Raw genomic sequence first — 22,731 nt, 5'->3', positions numbered from 1 at the left:
GCCGATTTATGGTTCCTTTTGAGTTCAGTTGCAGCAACCACTGCAGATCACAAAAGGCTTTGTTTCTCAAGCCTGGTACAAATGCTTTATGCACTGTGAGTGCTAACTTATCAGTTCCTTGTAACATGAAACTATACAATGCTGTATAACAATCTGTACCACTCAGGGTTTACTCAAGTTCCTTGCACACAAATTTGTTTATGAAGGTCCCAGCAAGAGAAAATGTGGAAGAAAATATTCTAGGAAAAAACATTTTGTTATAGTGATAAATGTACCAAAATAAATGCCTAGAGAGACAAATATATAAGTTTTTTTATGCACAGCTCATGAAACAGCTTGAAAGACCACTTTTTTTTAAAGATGATTTTAGTCAGCACATGATTTGTACAGTAAAACACTAAAATAGGAGTGGATAATTATGGGCAGATATGAAGGTGATGATGCCTTCCTAAATACACTTTGAAAACTTAAGAAGTGACAATCAATATAAAACTTATTTGATAAGTAGTTTGAAAGAGGTAATAAACACAACATGGATTTTTCTGCATTGGAATAATTGCAAAAAACACATGTTTAAAAGCAAATAAATCCTTGGTTCATGCTTTGACCACCACAGGCTAACAGTTATGAGACAGAATATTTGACTTTCCTTGGAATTACTTACAGGACAGTTGAATTTCCTGCTAGTTTATTGGTGATGACATAATGTGTGATTCATTGAAAGTTTTTTTGCTCTTCAAGACATTTAGGTGATCTAAAAGGGTAACTTAGATGTGAAATTCTGATGAAAGGGCAGGGATTTTGGTAGGGATTGGGGTTCTCTTTTTGGCTCGGAGAGGTAATGGAGACATGTTCTGAATTAAAAGGGAGATTTTAGCAGAGATTACCAAACTGAATGAAGCAATACTGCATAGTAGATGAACTAGTAAAAAATAACCACACCTCTGAGGAACTGTAAAAAAAGGCAGACCAAAGGTATTTGATTTATTGACCAAAAAAGAAAGAAAAAAGAAGGTAATTTTGTCATACATCACCTCCATGTTTTCTGTGTTTGAATTAAATATGTTTATTATTATCACAAGAAAGAATAATTTGACTAGTAGTTGTGAATACTTAAAAGATACTAATTTACAATGTTTGGCAATGATACATGGAAAGTCTAAAAATCATGTACGTAAGTTATTCTGATGCTTTATAAAATGGAGAGGCCATATAATCTGTAACTTTAATCAGACAGCTTTAGAACAAATACTCAAAGACTTGTAAAGATCTCTTCTAAGTAGCATTGTTAGAAGATCTGGAAAAGAGTAATTCTGAAGTCCCACTTTTTTGCAAAGGTCTGTTATTACTAATCTATTCTGATACAATGTTGCTGTTTTTTCAGCAGATGGTTCTATTGCATTCAGTTTTACAGCTTCCAAAAAAATCAAATTTCCACTTACAAGTCAGACTTGTTTGAAGTAGAAGTTACATATGTCACTCTAGGACCAAAGTCTGCTTTGTGTGCTAGTGAGATTGGAATTTTTGCTTCCATTTGATGAAGACATCAGTAGTTATTTGCACAAATAAAAAAGTGAGATTTGGCTCCCAGAATTCGCGAAATATATCAAAATTGAATAATAAAGTGGTGTTTCAAAACAGATTTTCCCCAAAAAGATGCTGTTTTCAGATTATGTGGAATATATTCTGTGAGAAAACCTGTTTACTCTCATTCACCTGATGGAATAGTTCTGTTGCAGTGTCACTGCTCTTGAAAAGTTCTGCCATACGACGGTGGACAAAAGGCAGTGCATCATTTCTCAAGCTGCTTGCCCCAAGACATTCTGTTCTACTGCCGCAGCAGCTGAAACAATAAAATCCACCAAAGCTGCCTTTCATCTCGGAGAAGTACTGGCTAGTTTGTACAGAATGCCAGCAATGGCTCAGTGTTTCTTTTTCACCCTTTTCTGCCTAGAGAGTTGAAAATAATGATAATGAATTAATATAACTGGAGGAACCTGTCAGAGGATTAAAAAACGCAATGCAGTATCCCTAATGATCTGGAATAGTTAATTAAGTCCTCTTATAAATGAGTTCCAAAAATAACTTACTTTCAGTAAGTTATTCTGAGAAACAGTCATTTTAGCATACCTGAGCTGCAGTGCCTCTTAGAAAAGGGCCAATTATCTGGTGATTGGCACTTAAAGGTGAACTAATGAAGTTCTTAATTAAAAGATTTCCTAATATAATCACCAGTAAGTAATAGAATACTGCATATATAAAGCAGGTGTAATATTAGAAGAATATTTCCATTTTGGAAAAAAAGGGTTTGAAAATCATCTCCTCCTTTGCTCACCATGCCATGTCCAAAACGGGAATGTCAGGGTTTTCACGGGTGTAGCTGGCAGTGTGCCACTATTGCCTCTCATTAGAGTGTCCTGCTCTGACTCTCCTGCAGTCAGAGGTGTTTTCCTCATCTAACAGGTGGCAGAATTTTTGCTGTTCTTAATACCCAAAGCTGTTTATGTAATACAGAAAAAATTATTTGAGATTTTACAAGAGGATATATTGGACTTTTTCACTAAGAAACTGGCTGCAGAGTTCCTTTAGCTGCCTGTCATTGACAACTTTCCTGAATTTTCACTTACTTCACAGTAAACACGATATTATGAATTCTTCCACAAGATAAACTTGAATTAAATTTTGGGAAAAATACTCTGGTTTGGCAGCTTGAGATGTATTGACATACTACCAGAATCTGAATGAAATTTCTCGGGCAGCGTATCTCCCCATTCAGAGGTAGAAGGACTCAAGGTCCTTCTGTCAACATTTCTACAGCTCGACAGATGTAAGGAGCGTTGCTTGAATGCTGCATAACCATGCTAACAGTGCATCAGGCCCAGGATAAAACAGCCTGTTAAGATTAGCTTGAGCACGTTGTCACACTGATCATCTCTTTTTAGACAGAAATAGGTATACTTCTGGTTGACCTCCAACCATTCACACTGGTGATCACCCTGGTGATCAGTGCTGTATGTGAGGAATGACGTACTGGGCCTGTGGGCTCCTTGCTCCTAAGTGCTCCGTATAAACACTACTAAATATATATGCACCTATTCCTATAGTTCTTAGTTCTGGTAAGACAAGACTTGTCATTTTCATAGGTGATTTGACTTGTTTTTGAGGAACTATGAAATTGCACAACTTTACTTTGTCCTTTATGTAGAATTTTTGAAGACTCTCAGACCTGTATTTATGAACTACTATGACAGAAATAGAATTTAGCCTAAGGTAGCTTTATATAGGTTCTTGACTGTAATTGTCCTTATATGATGAGAGTTTTTCTAAGCTTTTGTTGAACTTAATTTTCGCTAACCAATCTACTAATCTTCAGAGAGTCAAAAGTATAAAATTAGCCTTATACCATCTTGCCTCTGTCAAAATGACCAGTGTTTCCATTTCCATCAGACACTAGTGCAAGCTAAAATTCATATTAACTGGCAGCTGAACAGTTTTTTCACTTGACTAAATGAGTTTTCAGTGTTTGAAATTTTTACTATATTAATAAAAGCACTAATTTTAATTACCACCAAGAGAAACTGTCAAGTGTAACTGGCAAAATCATTCATTTACATTTTTTCTGTTCAGCTTAATCCATGGGATTTAAATGTATTTTTCTCTATCTGAAGTCTGTAAGTACTTCCAAGGGGAAAAAGTCTCCAGATCACCAGAAAGCCTGTAGTACCAAAGGAGGTTTTGTTCTACATGTATCTATTTTGATTGCAATTAAAAAGTTAAGTGGAGATATTGTATTTACAGTTATTTAAATTTGTGTAAGTTTTAAATACAAAACAAATGTGAGAGCTATTCTAATGTTACATTGAAACAAATGTAGATCAGAGATGTTTGTTGTAAAGAAGTACGTATACAAGATTCAAAAACAGGTCCCTCTTATCTAATATGACATGTTTCCTGTGAAGCTATATTAACTGTATGTTAAAGACTATGATCTCCTAATTAACCATTCTAGGGAGGAAGAAAGAGATCTTTTAGGCTCAATAATCCTTGTAATATGTTCAACAAATTTGAATCTAAAACTATAGACTTTAATTTATTGGGAGTTAGCCATCTATATGATGGCTGCAAAACACCCAGGAAAAATGTGGTCGTGGATAATAACCCATGATAACAGAGAGAAATTAGCTATCTAGTTAATGAGGTTAAGCTACAGTATCCTCTTCGTCATCATGAGCTAAACCACTGGGATCTTGTATGCAGAAATGGCTGGGATATTTTTACAGAGTCTCAGAAATTTAGAGAAGCAGCCTTCAGTGAAAAGAGTCAGAAAATTGAACTGTTGGAATGAAAATCTAAACCGGAACTATAGTCTCTGATTGTAGTGGTGTATAATTTGAGATCATTCCTCACTTACTAAATGGTTCTGTGGTTCATCATTCATTAAGAACATTTGAGAAGGTTAAAACTGGTGAAGTTTCAGGGGAATAAGCAAACAGCAAGTTTTTTGGCCCATTTGTTTCACTACAAAAATCTTCCCATACCATAAAATATTTATAACAGAACTTTAAGTAATAAAAAGGATTATTTTCTTTCCATTCCATGGTTCCTATTCTGTTCAGTTTTGCCAGTAGAAATAACATTAATAACTTTAACAATCAAGCCAGTTTTTAACTGTGTCACGTTTAATACCCTTCATCTCAGAGAGTTGGATTTTTCAAGAAAGAATCTAGTAAGTATGAAGCTGTTTTGACCTAATTAGCAAAGTAGCGAGCTTAATTATGAGTGATTCTGAGAAAGCATTTTATTGCTGAAAAGAAAAGCAACAAATCAGTTGTAACTTTCAATGTCCCATTGAACTTTATGACATCATTTGTAGTATAAACCACTGACATAATCTGGCTCTGATTTTGAGTCCTCAAGGAAGGGTGGTTGTGACAGTGCCCTTTGAAATAACATTGAAGCTTCGGCTCCCATGTCAATATCATGCTCTAATCAGTGCAGTCTTTATTGTTGCAGGGTCTTCCACCTTATAATTGACCCTGACATATGCTATTCACTCTGCCCCTTGGCTTCGGACATATAATTTCTGTCATGGTCAATTATTAGGTAATAGAGGCAGCAACCACAGGGACCATTGCTTAAAATCATCCTACACAGTAAGCCCTGAAGTCACCAAATCCAAATATAACTGGAGGGGAAGAAGGGATCTAGTCTTTGATAAAACTAATATTCTTTTCACTTCTATATAGAAAAATGTCAATTTCCATTGTCCTGTATATTACTGAGACAAATGGTGGCAGTGCTATTTCTGAAACAGGTTAAGAAAAAGTACAAAAACCATTACCAAACTCAACATACTCTGAAATAAGGAAATTGTCTGTATGAGCATACAGTATGCATAAAAATTAGATTACACTACATTTGAAAGGCAGATGAGAGTTTAAGTGACAAGTGGGCAAGTGCTAAAAATAAGGGCATGTTACTTCCTTTCCAACACTGCTTTGTCTATATGCTTTCTTTAATGTTGTTTAAGCCTTGAAGTAAAGAAATGCTTTTCGAGAGTCTGAAAGATACTTGTGATTACCATATTGATAAGAACCGGTTTTGAACAAAAAGGTCTCTTCTTCTTGTCCCATAGGTTCTGTAGTGCCTGAGAAATTGGGCAAAGACAAAAACCAGGACACCTGCTCTCTGGTTTTCATGTAAGCATTATGATTTTCAAAAACATACGGGTTTGCAGTCATTGTACTACTGCAATAACATTAAAAAATCTTTACAACTTCAGGAATAAGAGCTGATATGAGCAAAAGTTTATCACCCATCTGCAGAGATTGAAAAGGAGGATTGTGAACCAGTGGTTCACTTCAGAGATTCTCTGTCCGTAGTCAGCTATGCCACTAACCCATAGGGGTAGCCTTCCCTGGTTTTTGCTGCATGAACATTAATTTCAATTTGCTAGTTGCCATTGCCTGGTTTGGGTTGCTTATTTTTGTTAGGTTATTTTTTGGTTGCTTGGGTTGTGGGTTTTTTTAAAAGTATTGAAGGGAATTTAAACAATCTATAGTCTTTTCAAGTCACAAATTATTATCTACAGAATCTTCCATTGGTTTGTTCCACTGTTGATGATTTACTTAATTCTCTTATGTGTAAGAACACAGCTCAGAAAATAATCCTTAAAAGACCTTTGCAAATCTACTGTTTTACAGGTAATGCAAGATAAAATATTCTGAAAAATGTAATTTGGCGATGTCTTTATTGCATATCTTAGCCTGAATAGACAAACTTCTAATTAACATTTCTGCAATTATCTAAGTATTTTATAATCCCATCTGTCATAATAAAGTATACATAGCATAACAATCCCAATAAATACCAAGCTCATACAATGCAAGTACTTTTAATTTAAACCCTAACACTGATTAATGATGGAGTATTCTGAAGCTCTTGTACATATTCTGTATTTCAATTGTATGGTTGTCATAAGGTTTAAACACCTTCCTTCTGAAGTACACAGTCCTGCATATATTTGGGAGCTGTTAGTCCAGCAACTGCTGTTACTCTGTACAATATCCAAACGAGTAAACTTTGGAAATTACTGATTTAGCTACATGTGAGGGACTTTACCAGATCGTGTAACCCAGCTCAGGTTTGGAAGACAAAAAACGTACATTGACTGAACGTACTAATGGATGCAAATAGTAAATTTCCACACCTTCAGAATAAAAAAGTTCTGTTCCTAACATGAATTCTTTTATCTAACCTGCACGTATCACATGACATCCTAAACATTAAATTCAGTTTTCAGCAGTCTGCAGTCTGTGAAGCAAGGAGAATAACTCCTGGCCGATTTAATGGTTTAAAGCATGATTGAATATACTAACAGGGCTCTGTGAAATACTCATTTCAATATATATAATGTTTTTTTAAAATATTTCATCTCTATACAGGTCTCATCCTCTAAATAAGTGGAGCATCTCTATTGAGATTAAGAAGCAGAGGCAATAGAGCCCAGAAATACTGAGACAGCACCAGTGGTCTGAATCTTAAAATTTTATTTTCTGGTCAATAACTTGTTGATTGTTGCTCAATCATTCCTGGTTTTTCAGCTGCTCTTTGTTTCAGTTTCTCTCTCTGTAAAGTGACATAGATATACCTTGCAGAGTATTTTGAGATTTATGGAGTTTTACAACTGTGTAAGTTACAAAAGATCACTGTAATAAGTATTTTAAAAAGAGTCTTTTCATAAACCTTTTAACTCAGTGGTTTTAAAGATAATTCTTATCATTTAGATTATGGCAATTAAGGTAGATACTTTGTGTATAATGAATGAGATAATTTATAATCTTAAAAATTTATAAGATTGGTTTATTTTTAATGTTTATATGCACGTTCATCTGGGGAAGTATTCAGGGACATCACAAGCAGTGTTTAAATCTCACCACGGCAACTGATTTTTCTGTGCTCTATCAATAACATATTTGCAAAACTGCCAGATGGGGAGAGAAACTGCAGTGAGAAAATAATGGTGAGGTTTGTAGTACAGGGAAAAAGGATCAGACTTACATACATGATTTTAACAGCATATTATGAGTAACTTTAAACATTTAACAAACTTCTTAAATATCAGGTTTTCATTGATCTGTTTGCAAGGACGACAAAAGAAAAAGGTGAAAAATGTCATATAGATAAAGCTGACACAAATCCTAATGAAACACAATTAATAAGAAATATAAAAATGGTAAATTTTTGGATGATAAATCTTGTGGCAAGATGGGAGTCAGAAGGTTACTATAACTTTGCATTAAAGATTTCTAATAGAGTATATCCGGTCTCTCTTTCTTCCACTATGGATAAGATTGGTTAAAATACAGTTTTAAAAAATTTCATTCTCCCAGGCTCTTAAATATACAACAGCATTAAAAACAGTTAAAGACGGAAAACTTGCAAAACCTCAGTGCATTTTTTATCCCATTTTCAGGCAGCATTAGATCAACAACTGAAATAATTGCTGTCAGTTTGCACTTTTTGACCAATAATTCTCTGTATTTTCTGTAAGGAACTTGAGTGATGCAAATGACCTTATTTTTACAGCATGCTTTTATTAAATAGTTTATTATTTTGGCAGACTAATAAAGATTTTGGTATTTGCTTTTATTTGCAATAATATTACCACAACATAAAAAAGGATTTTATGTTCTTTTTGAGGAACAAGGAGGATAAAAGTGTTGATGGATAGTGCAACTAAGGCATCAGCAATGAGCTGGAAATGAGACACATAAATATGAAAGCAGAGCTAAGAAAACAGAACTGCACCCTTGGCCTTTCTTAAAAGAATACGCACATGCTATGGTTCATTCATACAGTTAGGGAAACTCCTTTTGTTTTCAGTAAGTCAGTGAAAATATGCAAAGACTAAAATATTACTAGGATTCTCAGCTGTTTGTCATATTTCAGTAGTTAATATAGTTGGGAAACATTTCTAAACATTTAGAGAAATAACTGTTGATAGTGATGCTAACTTTTTAGATGTGTGTTTTCTTTGATGTATAAATTCATCCTTCTTTCTAGCTATGTCTTAGACAAAGGTGGTAAAACAATATTAGTTTTCAGTTTTCCCATTTTTGCCTCTCAAACATACTTAAGTGTTCAAAGATCAAAATGTTGAGACCTCGTAGCCAGATTAGGCAATCACACACAGATTTTAAAACCAAAATTATCAGTTCTCTAATAAAAAAGAAAAAACAAACCAAAGCACATAATAGCATTCATCTTATTTTGAATTGGATGGGGAGTTTCATTTCAGATTGAAAAAATTGTGTATTCTTTCTGCAATAATCTGAGCTCCTCGACAATGGGTGGTGTTAGATGTGAGGGGCAGTATGTAAGAGTTGCTCAACGTATTTTATAATCTGAACCTCAATTTCTTAAGTAAGGAACATATTGATTCAAGCAAATAATTGGATATGCCTTAGAAATATTGATATTTGCTTCATTGAGGATACTTAAAATCTGAATTTTACTTATAGCCACCCCTCAAAAAGACAGTCAAAGCAGAAAAATACAAACAGAACAAATACTACATGAAAAAAAAGGTAAGCAGGCAAGCAAAACTTCCCCTCACTGGAAATTTGTTTGTTCCATTTGTCTTTTCTAAAAGGCAGCCAGTAAACAGGAATCATGAAGTATGTTTCATAGAAGAATAAATCTAACAATTAATTATATGTCAAGGCTTAAGAATCAAAAAACTGCTTATGCCCATTGCCAGTCATTCACTCCCTGTCAGTAGTAGTTCACATCTTTCCTGGGATGGCATCCAACCACAGTGGCATCTAAAATATAGCAGGCTATATTGTTACAGTTGGAGGTGAAATCGAAAGTTGCACCAAACAGAAGTGACAAATTCACATTGCTCAGTGTTGCCTAGCAATAAGAGATGAGTTTATTATGAACACTTGACTCTATATCCATCGCAAAGACGCTTTGTATTCACACCAAAATGCCACTAATCTTACAGGCAAAAGGGGCAAAAATAGGGTAGGCAGAAGGAGGGAACAGTCACAGTAGTTCTAAGTATGTTCTGTGTTTCAAGATTTCTCTCTGTCTCATGGGAACTTGCTCAGGAGGGAAAGGCAGAGCCTGCCTCTAGCTGAACTGTTGAGATTGGCCAGGTAGCTAGTTACCAGCCTTAATCATCCTTTTGAATGCCCCCAGTAGTGCTGTTTCATTAGTAGTATGATAGTAGTTCAGACACTTCAAATACATGAAGTCTTTACTGAATATTCTCCAGAACTGCACAGTAGTTGTTTTCATTGTGCAGAGCTTTCCATTTGCTGCAGCTTTGTTTTCTTTTTTTTCTCTTTTTTAAATGGAAAAGGACAAGTCATCAGGTAGCTTTTCATTTATATGGAAGAACATTTACTTCTATCTCGGACATTAGACCATATCTCTCAAAGTATTAATTGCCTAACTGTTCAGATAAATGGGTTTTTCAAGAAACATTTAGGTATCCTTGAAGACTATAGTGGCTACCCACCCACATATTTAGGCACATAATCCATTTTAAAAATCCATGCAATAGCTCTTATTAAAAAAAAATATTCCAATAACTTATCTGTTTCTGTGTTTTTATGCCATCTGCATTTTTGACAACTGATTTTTTTGACAGCATGGTCCATTGTGCCCAAGTTCACATCAGTTTTTTTTCTCTCTTTTTTTTTAACATCATGTGACTACATATATAGTAAGAAAATGGGTTATATCATGCATTTTATTTTACTGTTTTTTAACTGAAAAAAATTTATAAAATAAGTATTTCTATTGTAAGGCTGCATTTATACTATAAAAAGAATAAATTCATGAAATGCTATGTAAGTATATTGAGGTTACAAAACAGTTGTGATTTTAAGACGCTTTAAAAACAAATACAAAAACTAAGGATGACATTTAGAAATTATATGATTTAGGTATAATAGTGTGAAGTATAGATAAAAATTGCTCTGTTTTATGAAATGTTTAATTAAAAAGGCTAATGCAGAATTATCTCCTTAGCTTACATGTTCACCTAGACAAATTAACTGAACCTGTGAAAATTTGACAGTATAATTTTTTTATTTTTTGTGCAAAATGCAGCTATTGTCTCAAATTGTCACTTATGCAGTAAGCTTTGCAGGTACAAAACCAAGCTACATACATTTTACAAATGTTTTTGTAAAACCTTTAGTAACTTTGGTCCTTTCTTTATTTCAGATTCAACGTGTTACAAACAAACATATTCCACCTGTTACAGCAATCTGGCATATTACTTTCTTGATACGTGATGATACAATACCTCTCAGGTTTGCTGAGTAGCAAAGAGAAATGTAAGCAAATGAAAAGGTTTTCCACTTTCACAGTTTTTTTCTGCTTGGGGTTCTGTTTGTCTGAGAACTGTATGAATAGAAGCCATATTTTATAGTATTTCTTTAACCTCTGCCATCTGGTGTAGGTTAGTTTTTCCACTGCCAACATATCCTAGAGGCCCCAGTACCAAAATGTTTAGTTTCTAAGTAAACATTTGGACTTTATAAATCCAGTTAAAAAAAATAGAGCATTATTTTTTTAAACTGTATGTTACATTTGCCACTAGTGATGACATTAATAAACACAGAGACAGGTATATGGGTTTCAAGGCTTCTGGCCATGACTTTTTCCATAGCAGACCTCCAGAGATGTCAGGTCACCTGACAGCTTTAATCACTGAGTCATGCTCAGTTATCAGGAAGGAACTTGAATATTACTTACTGACCTAAAGTCTGAAGTTGTGTCAAGGGATTTGCATCACCATAGCCAAAACCTTCCAAATCAACCGTGGCTTCAGGCAAATAATAATCCCCTATGCCAAAGCCAGAGCTCTAACTTCTCTATTTTTTTTTAATATCAATGTAAGTTATTTCACTGCAACAAGAGAGGATTGTTGCTACAAAAGAACTTGGGCAAGTCACTAACCACTTGGAAAACCCAAGCAACTTCTCTAGCAACTTCCTTATGTCTGAGGAAGAAAAAAGCCACAAAAATTGTGTGTCAGAATTCTACTAGCAACAGGAGAAAGTTCTTTCTAAGCTTACAAAAGTATACTGTTTTGTTTTGTACTAGCCAGCAAATTATCAAATTTCAATTTGAAAAAATTGAAGGAGTGTTGATTGTCCTAAGTTGATCTTTAGTCAGAATGAAAAACTGAGAAAAACTTGCTTCTGCCGAGCATGAAAAGGCAGACAGGGTTCACCTTTATCAGTATTTTTCAGAGGCAGACAGTCACCAGGGAAAAGACACATAGATAATAAGGGTGCACAGATTATAAAGGAAAACATTAAAGCTGTGTATAAGCAAGATCTGAAGGGTAAATAAAATGAAAACAACTACTATCTTGTCACTTAATTCAGATTTAGGAAAAGTTCTGAAAAAAAATGTAGGAACGTTCACTTATTTACATGTCCACATGGTTAAATTTTTGTGTGTTTGTGTTTTTCCCTAAATTATAAAATATCAAGGGTAGCTTGGTTTGCCACCTTCTCCTGAAGCATTTCCTATTCCTGAGGAGTATTCAGAAACATGTTTTTGGCATTAAATGAAATTTTAGTGAAAATTCAGAAAAGGTCTTTACTTCTTACTGTTTGTTCAGTTTCAAATTAAACATGTCTTAAAAGGAAAGAACAGTAAATAATCTAATTAATACGTGGCTCTTTTCTGAGCACTGAGATGCAGTGCAAAAGTTATGCCCATTTAATTGAATTCATTTAGAATTTTACTAGTTTAATCAGTGCAATCTGGTAATGAAGATTCATTAGTATCTTAGAAGTATTTGTTGAATTTAAATGATAACTCTCTTGGGGATAATTCTTCTTGCTGAACAGCATGAATGAAGAGATGACGTATCACCTTTCAGCCAATCTGGAATGTGAAATTCTGTGTTACTTTGCAAGACCACTAATTGCATTTGTTCTATTATGCTTAGTTATAAACAGCAGCATCTGGGGAGTGAACATTCTCCCTGCCACGGGGATAGTGGCTTCTGCCTGGATGGACAACTGGTTAAATTGCCTCTATATGAGTCATCAGAACAGATAAATCAGTGCCCACGCTGTGGTCTGTTTAGTCGTCAGTGAAACTTATTTGATTTAATTTAGTAATTTTCTAATTCTGGCTTACTTTGAGACCATTCACAGTTTTTCACTCTGCTTCTTAAATCTTCTTGCGTTGGAGTGACAGTTTAGACATGCCCTGAAAGATTTACCTCAGTATTTCTTTGTAGCCATTGATTAGCCCCATGAACCTATGCTTGGATTGGTGTTGTGCCTGAGCTTACCCTGTCCTGTCAGCACCTCTTACCAGTCAGCTCACTCTCTGATTCACTTCTGATTTTCAGTGAACTCCAGTCTCTATGTTCTGTGTCTGGCTAGGCATTTTAAGACTGGATTTAGCCTTAAGAACCCAGACACGTGCTACCAGTCCATCTTTTTATCTACCCTCTTCTGCCACAGCCTTTCCTGTAAACATTTTGTCAATATAAGTGAATTTTTCAAAGGACTCATGATCACAAGATTCCTGCAGATTTTGTAAGTCTGAACACCTATTTGAGAAGATAAAAAATCAAAGTCAGAGCTCCAGGAAGGAAAAGACTAGATTTGGTAGTTATATATTTGGCCATCCACTAAGTATGCAGCTCAGAGCCTGCCACAACGCTGTATTGCTGTTTTCCATATCAGTAGTAAAAGTATATAGAAAGAATCTGGAAGTAATTTTCATGAAATTTTATCTTTTGTCATTTCTGTCTTAAAACTGGACACTAAATTGGTCCTGACTCACAATCTTCCCCAGAAGAGATGGGAAGGGAAGAATCTCAGGCTAAATTCTGGCACATAGACTGGACTCATAGACCCAACTCCTTCTGAGGGACAGATTCTAGGCTCTGACTTCCTTCTGTGTATTTCCTACTTAACAGCAGCCTTCTCTGTTTTTCACTAACATAAATCCTATTCAGATTTGTCTCCAGCCAGTCTGCTTGCCAAGCGTGGGCTAAGGGTTTCACTTGTCAGCCCCTTGGCACATTAGGTACTTTGTGATGCTGTTGTGAGGCCTTGGGTGGTTTTGATATGATTGTACTGTAATCAGTCCAATAAGAATGAAACTCTTATATTTAGACTCTCTATAGAAGTAAATATACCTACAGATGCAAAGTGGTATTGAAGTCTGTGGATTTTTATCAGGAGTAAATTGGTTGCATGATTTAGATTTTTATGTTTGCTGAGTACCTAAATTCTCATCCAATAATTACTGGCTGTTTATAAATGTGATATGCACATAGGGGACATATGATCACAGCACGTATATGTTGCCATTTTTATTAGGTGACATACATGAAGAAAAAGAAGATCTACCATAAATATCGTACATAACACGTATCTATCTAGTAACAATAAATAATAAACAGTCTCTGGAACTTGGTAGAAGTTTAATTCAAAACCCATCACAGACTTTACATCCTTTGGTTAATTGTGTAATAAGTAGTCAAATAAATGTTCAGAAATTGAAAATGCATTCTTCTATAATACACATTTTTAAACAGGTTTCTTGGCATGCATTTTGTTTGTACTGTGCTTGAAGTTGTTTATGGCATTAGTGGTTTGTGTGTTTGTGCATGTTTGCATTCTGTCTGTTTATGAAGTATTTCACTGGTACCCTTACACAGCATGTGGTCGGTTGAAGATTATTTTTGATAGCATGTGTATTCATGCATTTTTGTGAAAGGCTTTAAAGTAAGGTAGGTTAAACACTGCTTATCAGAAATTATGTAAAGCCACACTTGCAGGTTGTACATGTCTTCACAGAACTTAGATACAAAAAGTACCTGCGCCATTTTAAAGATGAAACTGTGAGTTGGTGACAGTTTGTCAAACAATCATGGCAATTTGGTATATTTAAGTTTCATATACATAGGCTAATTCTATTAATAACTGGAACATTAGTGTATTTTCTTATCATAGATGTCCAAAATAATTAACAGATGACTCATTATATTATAATAATACCATGTGTGTAACTAATTTTTGAAATGAACTATGGAAGCAAAAACAAACCTCTAACAAGGATAATTTAAATCACTTTAGTCCCTAATTGACAGCTAAGTATAGGCAATACTTTCAGGACCCCCAGACAGGGCTGTGAAATTAATCTGTGAATTACTCTGGGCTTAGAGTGTTAGTTGATACTATTCATGGTGTTTTGAAAGTATGGGTTGTTCAGCATGTGTCTAATGACATTACAGGAATATTATTTGCAGAAAATGTAGATGCTGAGCAGCTCTAGACACTTACAGGCTTTGGTTCAGTAAGGATTTTGTGAACATTACAGAATAAAATATTGTTGCTTTATTTAGATGCCTAACTGTGATTTTAAGAGCATAATTCTTCCCATGAATCTTGTCCTACACTTCAGGAAACCCTTCTTCTGCAGAAATTATTGAGAACGTGCATGAAACTGAAAAGAAACAAAGCTGACCAATAATAAATTCTTATGAAAATTCCACTTGTAAGTACTATTTCATTACTATTTTCACTGAAGATCTTCACAGATAGGAAACTCTATGTATCGGCTCTGATTTTCTTGAGAATATTTTCATACAAGTATACCTCTTTTCTTCCTACCAGCATAATATCAGACAATTTTCTAACACTTCTTTTACATCGCTCAAGTGCGCACTTATGAGAGCTTAAAAAGCATTTCATTAAGTTTATCTGTCTTTGAATGTGAGAATAAATTTAATGAATATCATTGAATAGAATTTATGTTGTGCACATTTTTTTAATCTAGTTTCTGAATATAAAATGTTGTACAGCTGTATCATTTATAACACCATGCTGTGCTGCACAACACTAGTTGCTATTTATATAGTGCTGTAACATACAGTGAAACCTCTGCTTAAGAATAATTATTTAAGGGACTTTAAGTGACTTAGAAAGAAGATAGCTAAAGGTGTAATCCAGACCCTCTAGCTACTCTTCCTCCTTGTAACATTCCATACCTATGTTATTCTTGAGAAGTTTAAGTTCAATCCACAGAAAATTACATTTCTATTCCTCAAGACATAGGAGCCATTCATACAGAAATGAGAAACAAAATGTGTACAGAAATAAACTTTACATCTTATGACAGTAGCAGCAGGTTCATAGTGTCAGGAAGAAAAAAATTGATGAAAGGAAGCCAAGCCTGACAAACTGAATCGTGGCTCATTTTAGTGTTGTTGAACTTCATTTCACTAACAAAGCAGTGAGTTAAAAAAAGGAAAAACTATGAAAAATACTTTTTATCACCATAGTATACTAGTTTTAAAATAAATGTCTATGTACTATATAAATTCGTAGATCTCGGCAACTATATAGGTATTCTTAATTATTTTAAATTGGGACCAGAGAAGGGGATTTTAGTAAAAGCTATATGATCATACAAAGGACTAGATTTGCTAATAATTTGTATGGTAGTATGTTCCCATACAAAATCAATGTAAAAATCCAAAAAACTGCCATATAAGGAGTAGTAAATTTCTACAAATTTAATTTGTAATATTTTATGAAATGTAGACTATGTATTTGATGTTACAGAGAGATTATACATAGCATATGGAAGATGCACACATTTGTATATATACACATACGTATATGTGTGCGCATGTGTGTGTCTTTTTCCATATCCTATCTATGCATAGATTCCATCTTCCAGTTCTTGTTTTTGTATAAATCAGGAGTGATTTTGATAAAGTCAATGTTTAAAATGTTGTAAGAGGTTATCGTCAAGTCCTTTATATATAGTAAACACATATTAACATTTAAGAGATGAGCCAAGACAATACTTAACTACTCATTTTGGGCTGTGTCCAAATACTGGCTCACATGCCAGCTATTCACCAGTATAGTATTTAGATAATATTCTTTAGCTGACATGGGTTTATGTTGTAAAGAAAAACCTATATAATTTGAGTGTTCTTGAAAATAGAACTTAACTTTTATGTTATTTAGCTGTTTTGAGCATTTTAGCCTTGATATATTCCAATTTATGCATTCAATGCAGTGAGAGTACTGCTGGAACAAGCAATTTAACTTCCAGGAAAATTTAGCAGAACTTTTGGGACTTAGAGCATGTAAGAAGTCAGGCACTGTTCAAGTGAGCATGATATTCACAACCCCCCAGAAAGCATTTTTAAACCCTGAGAAAGTATTTTTGATTTTGCAAACAATATTACAATTATTGTCTAAAATTTTGCTTTTGATATATGTAAACGTCCTAAGGGATTGAAAATATGTTACTCTTCATTATACGTATTGGCTTCAGACATCATTATCCACTAAAAGTCACTTCAATTCCAGGTGTGACTATTTGCTATGTAAGAAGTCAAGCAGTAGTTAATTACCCACTTAAAAAATAAAATTCTGTCCTTAAGACAAAAGAAGAAGGACACTTTTCATTACATTTCCAATGAACTGGAACTTTTGCTTCAAATGATATTCCAAAAACTTGCTTTTTGTCTTGGAACTGGGTCAGAGTTTTCCTAGCCTTGATACAATTGGCATCCTTTCTCCAAATCAAAATATGCCAGCCATAGTACTTTTTCAGTAATACAGTTATCATGCAGAAAATCTTTGATAAGGCCACATTATGCAACATTTGTGCTATAGAGATCCATGAACCTGCAAGGTTATGTGACTGCGAGTAACCCCTTCTGCCATTTGATGTTACAAAGACTTCAAAAACTTGACTGTGAGATAGACTTCTTTTCCCCCAAAGGCTCAACATTCTTTTTGTGCTACATTTTTCAGAAGAACTCTTTGTTTGAAGAAGCTGGGCAGGGTAAAGCTGGCAGACTGGAACACTGCCCTGATGTGTTGTGACAGACATGTAATCTGCCATTTGACCACTGGTTCACACATCAGTGTTAATGTGAATGTGACACCTCTCACCATACTGTTAATCATGTATTACTCTTCTGTCTAAAATGTGGAGATGTGGAGTAGACTTTTATTCTTTTCAGAAGACTGTGCAAAAAAATCTAGTGAAATGAAAATTTACACCCATAAAGACAAACTGATTGACAGCTGCAAATCATAGTCACAGCAACATTGATATATACATATTTATAGATCCCTAGATTTCAAAACTAAAAAAGATCATTAGAACAGTCTGCTTAATCTAACGCATTCCCACTCCAAACGTGCAAGGAGTCAAACATGTAGTCCCATATCAAGTGTGAGGAAACCTAGAAGATGGCCTTCTGTAGTCCAGAAATGAGATCAATTCAGCTTCTTTTCCTCACTAACACTTTTTCGTCTCTTGGGTTTTGTTTCTTTTTCTCCTGGTGTTTCATCACCAAAGTGCCCAGGAGTTCATCTGCTTTCATTCAACTGAAATGCATGTACCAGATGGTGCAAATAGCCCAGTATATTTCAATCCTGTATCCATGTCAAAAAACAGGCAGACTGCTGCAGTTCTTGGTTGCTGCACCTCATGGTATCAAAGGCTGGCTAAGAAGAGTGACACTGCTTGACAATGAATAAGATTTTTCAGGTCTGGCAGGGAAGTTACTTTGGAAGCTAAAATCCTGCTTCTACTCTGTAGGAGTTGCTTTTCATGATTAATTAATTGTGTTTACGCCAATCTACAAAGGATATAAAGAAATATAAAAACAGAGCTACAGAAATGTGTCTAGTTAGGATACTTTATATTAACTTCATAGTAACCATTTCATCACCTGTGTTTTAACCATATTACCTACTTGCTTGTTAGAATTATAATAGAAACTGATCTAAAATAGAAAGTTCTATATTGTACTTTTCAACACACTTTTACAGGAGAACCACTGCAATCTGTGTTTGCTATATGAACAGCCTTGACTACTGATCACCTTAGGTCAATGAAGTTTGAAAGTATCTTGAGAGCTAGGCAGTGCAGTGAAGGTCACTGGCCACTTTCATCTTATAACAGCTGCTTGGAATTTGACCTCAAGACTTTCAAAATATCTCTGTAGTAAAGCCTTACACTTGCAAGAGCCATAGCTCTAGAAAAATGATGATATGAGCTATCAAAGAGTGGAGATTTGTCTTGGGAAACAGAAACTGGATAGTTGCAAGCTGTTTGCAGCAGGAGTTGACATTTTCTGTGTTGGTTTTCTGACTCCTAAGTGCTGTAACAATAGCACAGAGTACAAGAAGAGTTCTACCTTCCAATTCATTCTTCTAACATGTCACTAATCCCACAAGTAACAGAAGATACACATGTGATACATTTGGACAGCAATGTAGTGCTTTCTCACCATGTCCACTGTCACATCTGCAAGAGTATGTGTCTCTTTGAGACCAAGGCAAAGTATTCCTATGCCTGTTTGGATTACCTGTGCATTTTTTGTCTTCCCATTGTTTACAAGCTAGAATATGAGAATTTTAAAACCTGCTGGAGAATTCTGGTTTGACTGATTTTCGTGGTCTGTGGGATAATTTATAAGTGGTCCTGGAAGGGACAACACTCTTTTACCTGTTTAACCTCCCTGTCAAACACTAAAGCTTTTCTCTGTATTTTTTATTTTATTGAAAATTCTTCATTATTCTGAATCCCCAAACAATTTTTTTTTGTCTGAAGAGACAGACACCTTATTTGGAAAGCTGTCTTCCTTCCTGAACAAAGAATTTCAGAACAGAAAAGAGTACCATAGAAAAGTTCATGTAGCTGAAAGAGCTGTCTTGCTGGAAATTATAGTTAGCTGCATGTTCATTTTGCATAGGTGTGAGTTTACCACGTATATGGATATCCTTGTTGACAAATATATGCATATTCATTTATATATTCAGAAGCTCTAGTTTGCCTACAGTCATGATGTAGCTGATTGTTCTCATTTGCATTGTAGTTACAAGAGTATAATTTTAAACATAGGTCATACTGAAAAGAATTGTTTATTTAGCTAAAGGCATGTAGTAGATTAGATAAGAATCATCAAACAGGCCGTGGCAGCAATTTATGTTTAATGGAAAGGTGTGAAAAATAAGTCAAGAGAGAAATGTTATTTAATATGATAGATGGAAGTGGCATTAAGACTAGTGGGATGAAGGTAAAAAAATAAAGTTTAATCTGTCTACCTGAAAAATTCTGGAGAGCAAACTAGTTGCACTAAACAACTGTATAATCTCTATGGGTAAGCATTAACAGTCCAATCGCTTGAGATTTTTGAAAGGCCAAAGGAGCAGCAAAATACATGTTGTGGAAGAAGCTTGAATTGGCAGGTAGATAGATTAGCTGACCTATTAGTTCTTTTCTATTGCAAACTTCTATGATTTTGTGTGGGGAAAATTCCTTTTCAACCCACGCTGGCAATCTGTTTATGTTCTGAAGTATGATGATTGACATCCCTTTTAACTTTTAACCTAGAGAATGTCTCTGCAAGTGTTATTCCTACATATAAATGTCTAATGCTTTTAATAAAAAAAAAAGTCTCTCAATTAGGGGACTGTATCCATGTGCAAATGCAGAATGGAGATCACAACAGAGTCTGAGGTGTTATCGCGGCATGGGCAGCACTCCCACTCAGGAAGGATGGGGCGGTGAGAAGGAAAAGGGAGCATTTGGGGCTTTAAAGTCTAGAGAGAGAATGAAGGCAAACAAGAGAAAAGGGGATAAAAACAGTCAGAAAGAAGGGTATAATTTTTGTTGAAAAGGGGAATAGATAAATGGGAAAGAAAAGAAAAGAGAGAAATGGCAAGGTTGAAAGGTTTAAGAATAGAGAAGCAAGATAGGAGGGGAGAACTAATTTATGGAGTAGAAGAACAAGGAGAACAAATAAGGATGTACTCCTGTTATTATGGTACCAGAGTAACTTCCACCCTTTAAGTGTTTACCTTTGGTTCATCTACATGGAGGCTTAAATTTTTTTTTCATTTCAAATGGTGTAATATGCCGTAAGCATCACTGAAGCACACTCCTTAACAAATTAAAACCCAGCCTGTCCACCTTTCCTGTGAAACTAAAGCTTCCAAAATATAGAGCATGTAGAAAAATATAGCACCCTAGTAGAAAGAAGTGTCACATTCTGCCAGTCTGTCCTGCATTTTATCCCAAAGTGGGGGACTGTAGATGGATTTGTGAGAGGGAAAACATCACAAAAGAAACATTTAAGAAATTATAAACTAGCAAAACTTAGCATATTTAAATAATATTACAAAAAATGTTCTTCAAATTTATGGTATTAAACTTAAGCTCAGAATATAAAAAGAAATAAATATTACAGAGATTCCCAGTTACTCAAAAAATATCTTTGTAATGTTACTTGTTCTGACTTAAAGAAGTTAGCTGAAGCATCAACATCATTTCTGTCGAGGACTGTAAAAAAGATTGAAGCTGGGGCCTGGAATATGAACAAACAATGCATCTAAGTTAGTGCCCCACAGAATATTTTAAAATTATTTAACACAAATCATCTCAGTGTCAACAACTCATCACAGATAAACTATCTAATTAACAGAAGCCATCATAGTATTTGAGAACTCAGTCTTGGCTCAGTTGATATACCAGAAGGGCACTCCTTGATAAGCAAAATTTATAAAGGAAGGTTTAAAAAACATTACTGCCTGAAGTAGATTCTTTTTAGTTTTAAATTAACCCTCTGCTAGGTTGGGGTTTTCAGTTGTTTGGGATTTTTCTAATCTCTAAGAGATAACAAGCATAGATTGACCTCATGTTCTCAGGTATATTCCATGCTAAGACTCTGTTACATGGTTTATTTTATGATGCAATATTTTTTCAGTGAGTCTGCCATGCACTTGAAACCATGCCAAAATGACAGCTCAGTTAACAAAAGTGTCCCCAGCTTTTGTAACCACTTCTGAGATAGTTTTATCCCACTTCTTGAAAATTGCAAAGGTTGTCAAAATCCTGAGGATATAAAACTTTACTGCAAAACACTTTGGGGCCTCAAACATTAGCTGGTTGTTGCAGCACCAAACCTGTCACTTACTGGAATTGCACTTATTGCAGGTGTTTCACTACCTTGCATGAAGTCTGTGAGGAGAGAAAGCTGATAATGGGATCCATAAAAGTATAACATAGACCAAAAGTTACCGAAAATAACTTGTGGGAAATACTGAAAAGAGACATCTCTCCTAAGTCTCTGAGGGGTGATATTTACACGTTGCAAGGAGATGATCTAGGACAAAAATACTCATTACCCTAAAACTGCTCCTGCAAGTTGTCTTTTCACAGAGGAAACATGAAGCAACACTAGGTAGGAGCGAAGGACCACCTTTTTTCTGTACCATCCCAGGTATGGTATTTGCTACAATATTTGCTGAGGGTATGGCAGATGTGGGTAGAGCTGATATTCTTTTCTGAGCTGAAGCAGATCACATTGCTAGCATCAAGTCTTGGAAGATAACAATTTATCCTCAGCCATTACACCATTCCTAGAGCATTCCTAAGTTTGAACAAAGCATACCATCTTAGCAAATAGTGGTACTGAGCTTCCCAAAGTCTTTCAGAAGAGAATAAAAAAATGAGTGATGAAAACAGTATAATTTGCAAGTGTTTCTCCCAATGTATTATTCTGCAGCAGAAAACAGGTTTTTAAACCTTAATCTGACTGAGACTTACTGTCACATCTGTGGAGGTATTTGGGCACCTAACTCAACCATCTACCTTTGCAAATTTGAGCTCTAGCTTTAAAAAGAAATTAACAGGAAAGTAAACAGGAAGATACATATGCATGGTAATAATAATAATAAAATCTATCTCAATATTTTCTGCTGAACACTTGATAATCCAAAATTTTTAGTGGACTCACTGGAAAATGGGTTATTTTCCACAGAAAATAAATTTCTCCATCTTTCCTTGAAAAATTTGAATGCTATAAATTTTGAAAAGATTTCTGATAGTCAGTTAATTAAAAATTATTGCTCTGTTTCAATATAACTGTATAACTTGCCAGAACTCTTGAGGGAGATGCTGATAAGCAAAACCTCAAGTCATAATGATCAATTCAATGGTGTTAACATGTCATACAATTAATCAAATAAAGAGAAATTAATTTATTTATTTTGGCTTTCACCTGACACTTCAGTAGAGGTGATATTATTTTCAGAACATTCTGATAAGGAATGTAGGAGGAGTGACTAGAAGGAATCTGCAGGGTTCATTGAGCTTTAAGTGCAGGCAGCCATCTAATAGATATGC

At 34.8% G+C, this 22,731-nt stretch overlaps 1 long non-coding RNA gene across 1 annotated transcript; it reads left to right on the top strand.

Moving 5' to 3' along the window:
• Nucleotides 1–3,798: 3,798 nt before the first annotated feature.
• Nucleotides 3,799–20,492, top strand: LOC135415946 (uncharacterized). The gene is made up of 3 exons (XR_010431353.1): nucleotides 3,799–6,203; nucleotides 10,744–10,856; nucleotides 14,968–20,492. It is a non-coding gene; the product is annotated as an uncharacterized LOC135415946 (long non-coding RNA).
• Nucleotides 20,493–22,731: the final 2,239 nt, after the last annotated feature.

The sequence above is a fragment of the Pseudopipra pipra genome, chromosome 6 (genome assembly GCF_036250125.1).
Source record: "Pseudopipra pipra isolate bDixPip1 chromosome 6, bDixPip1.hap1, whole genome shotgun sequence".
Classification (NCBI taxonomy): Eukaryota; Metazoa; Chordata; class Aves; order Passeriformes; family Pipridae; genus Pseudopipra; species Pseudopipra pipra.
Note: the sequence above shows the minus strand (reverse complement) of the source record. Positions and strands in the feature narration are given on the sequence as shown.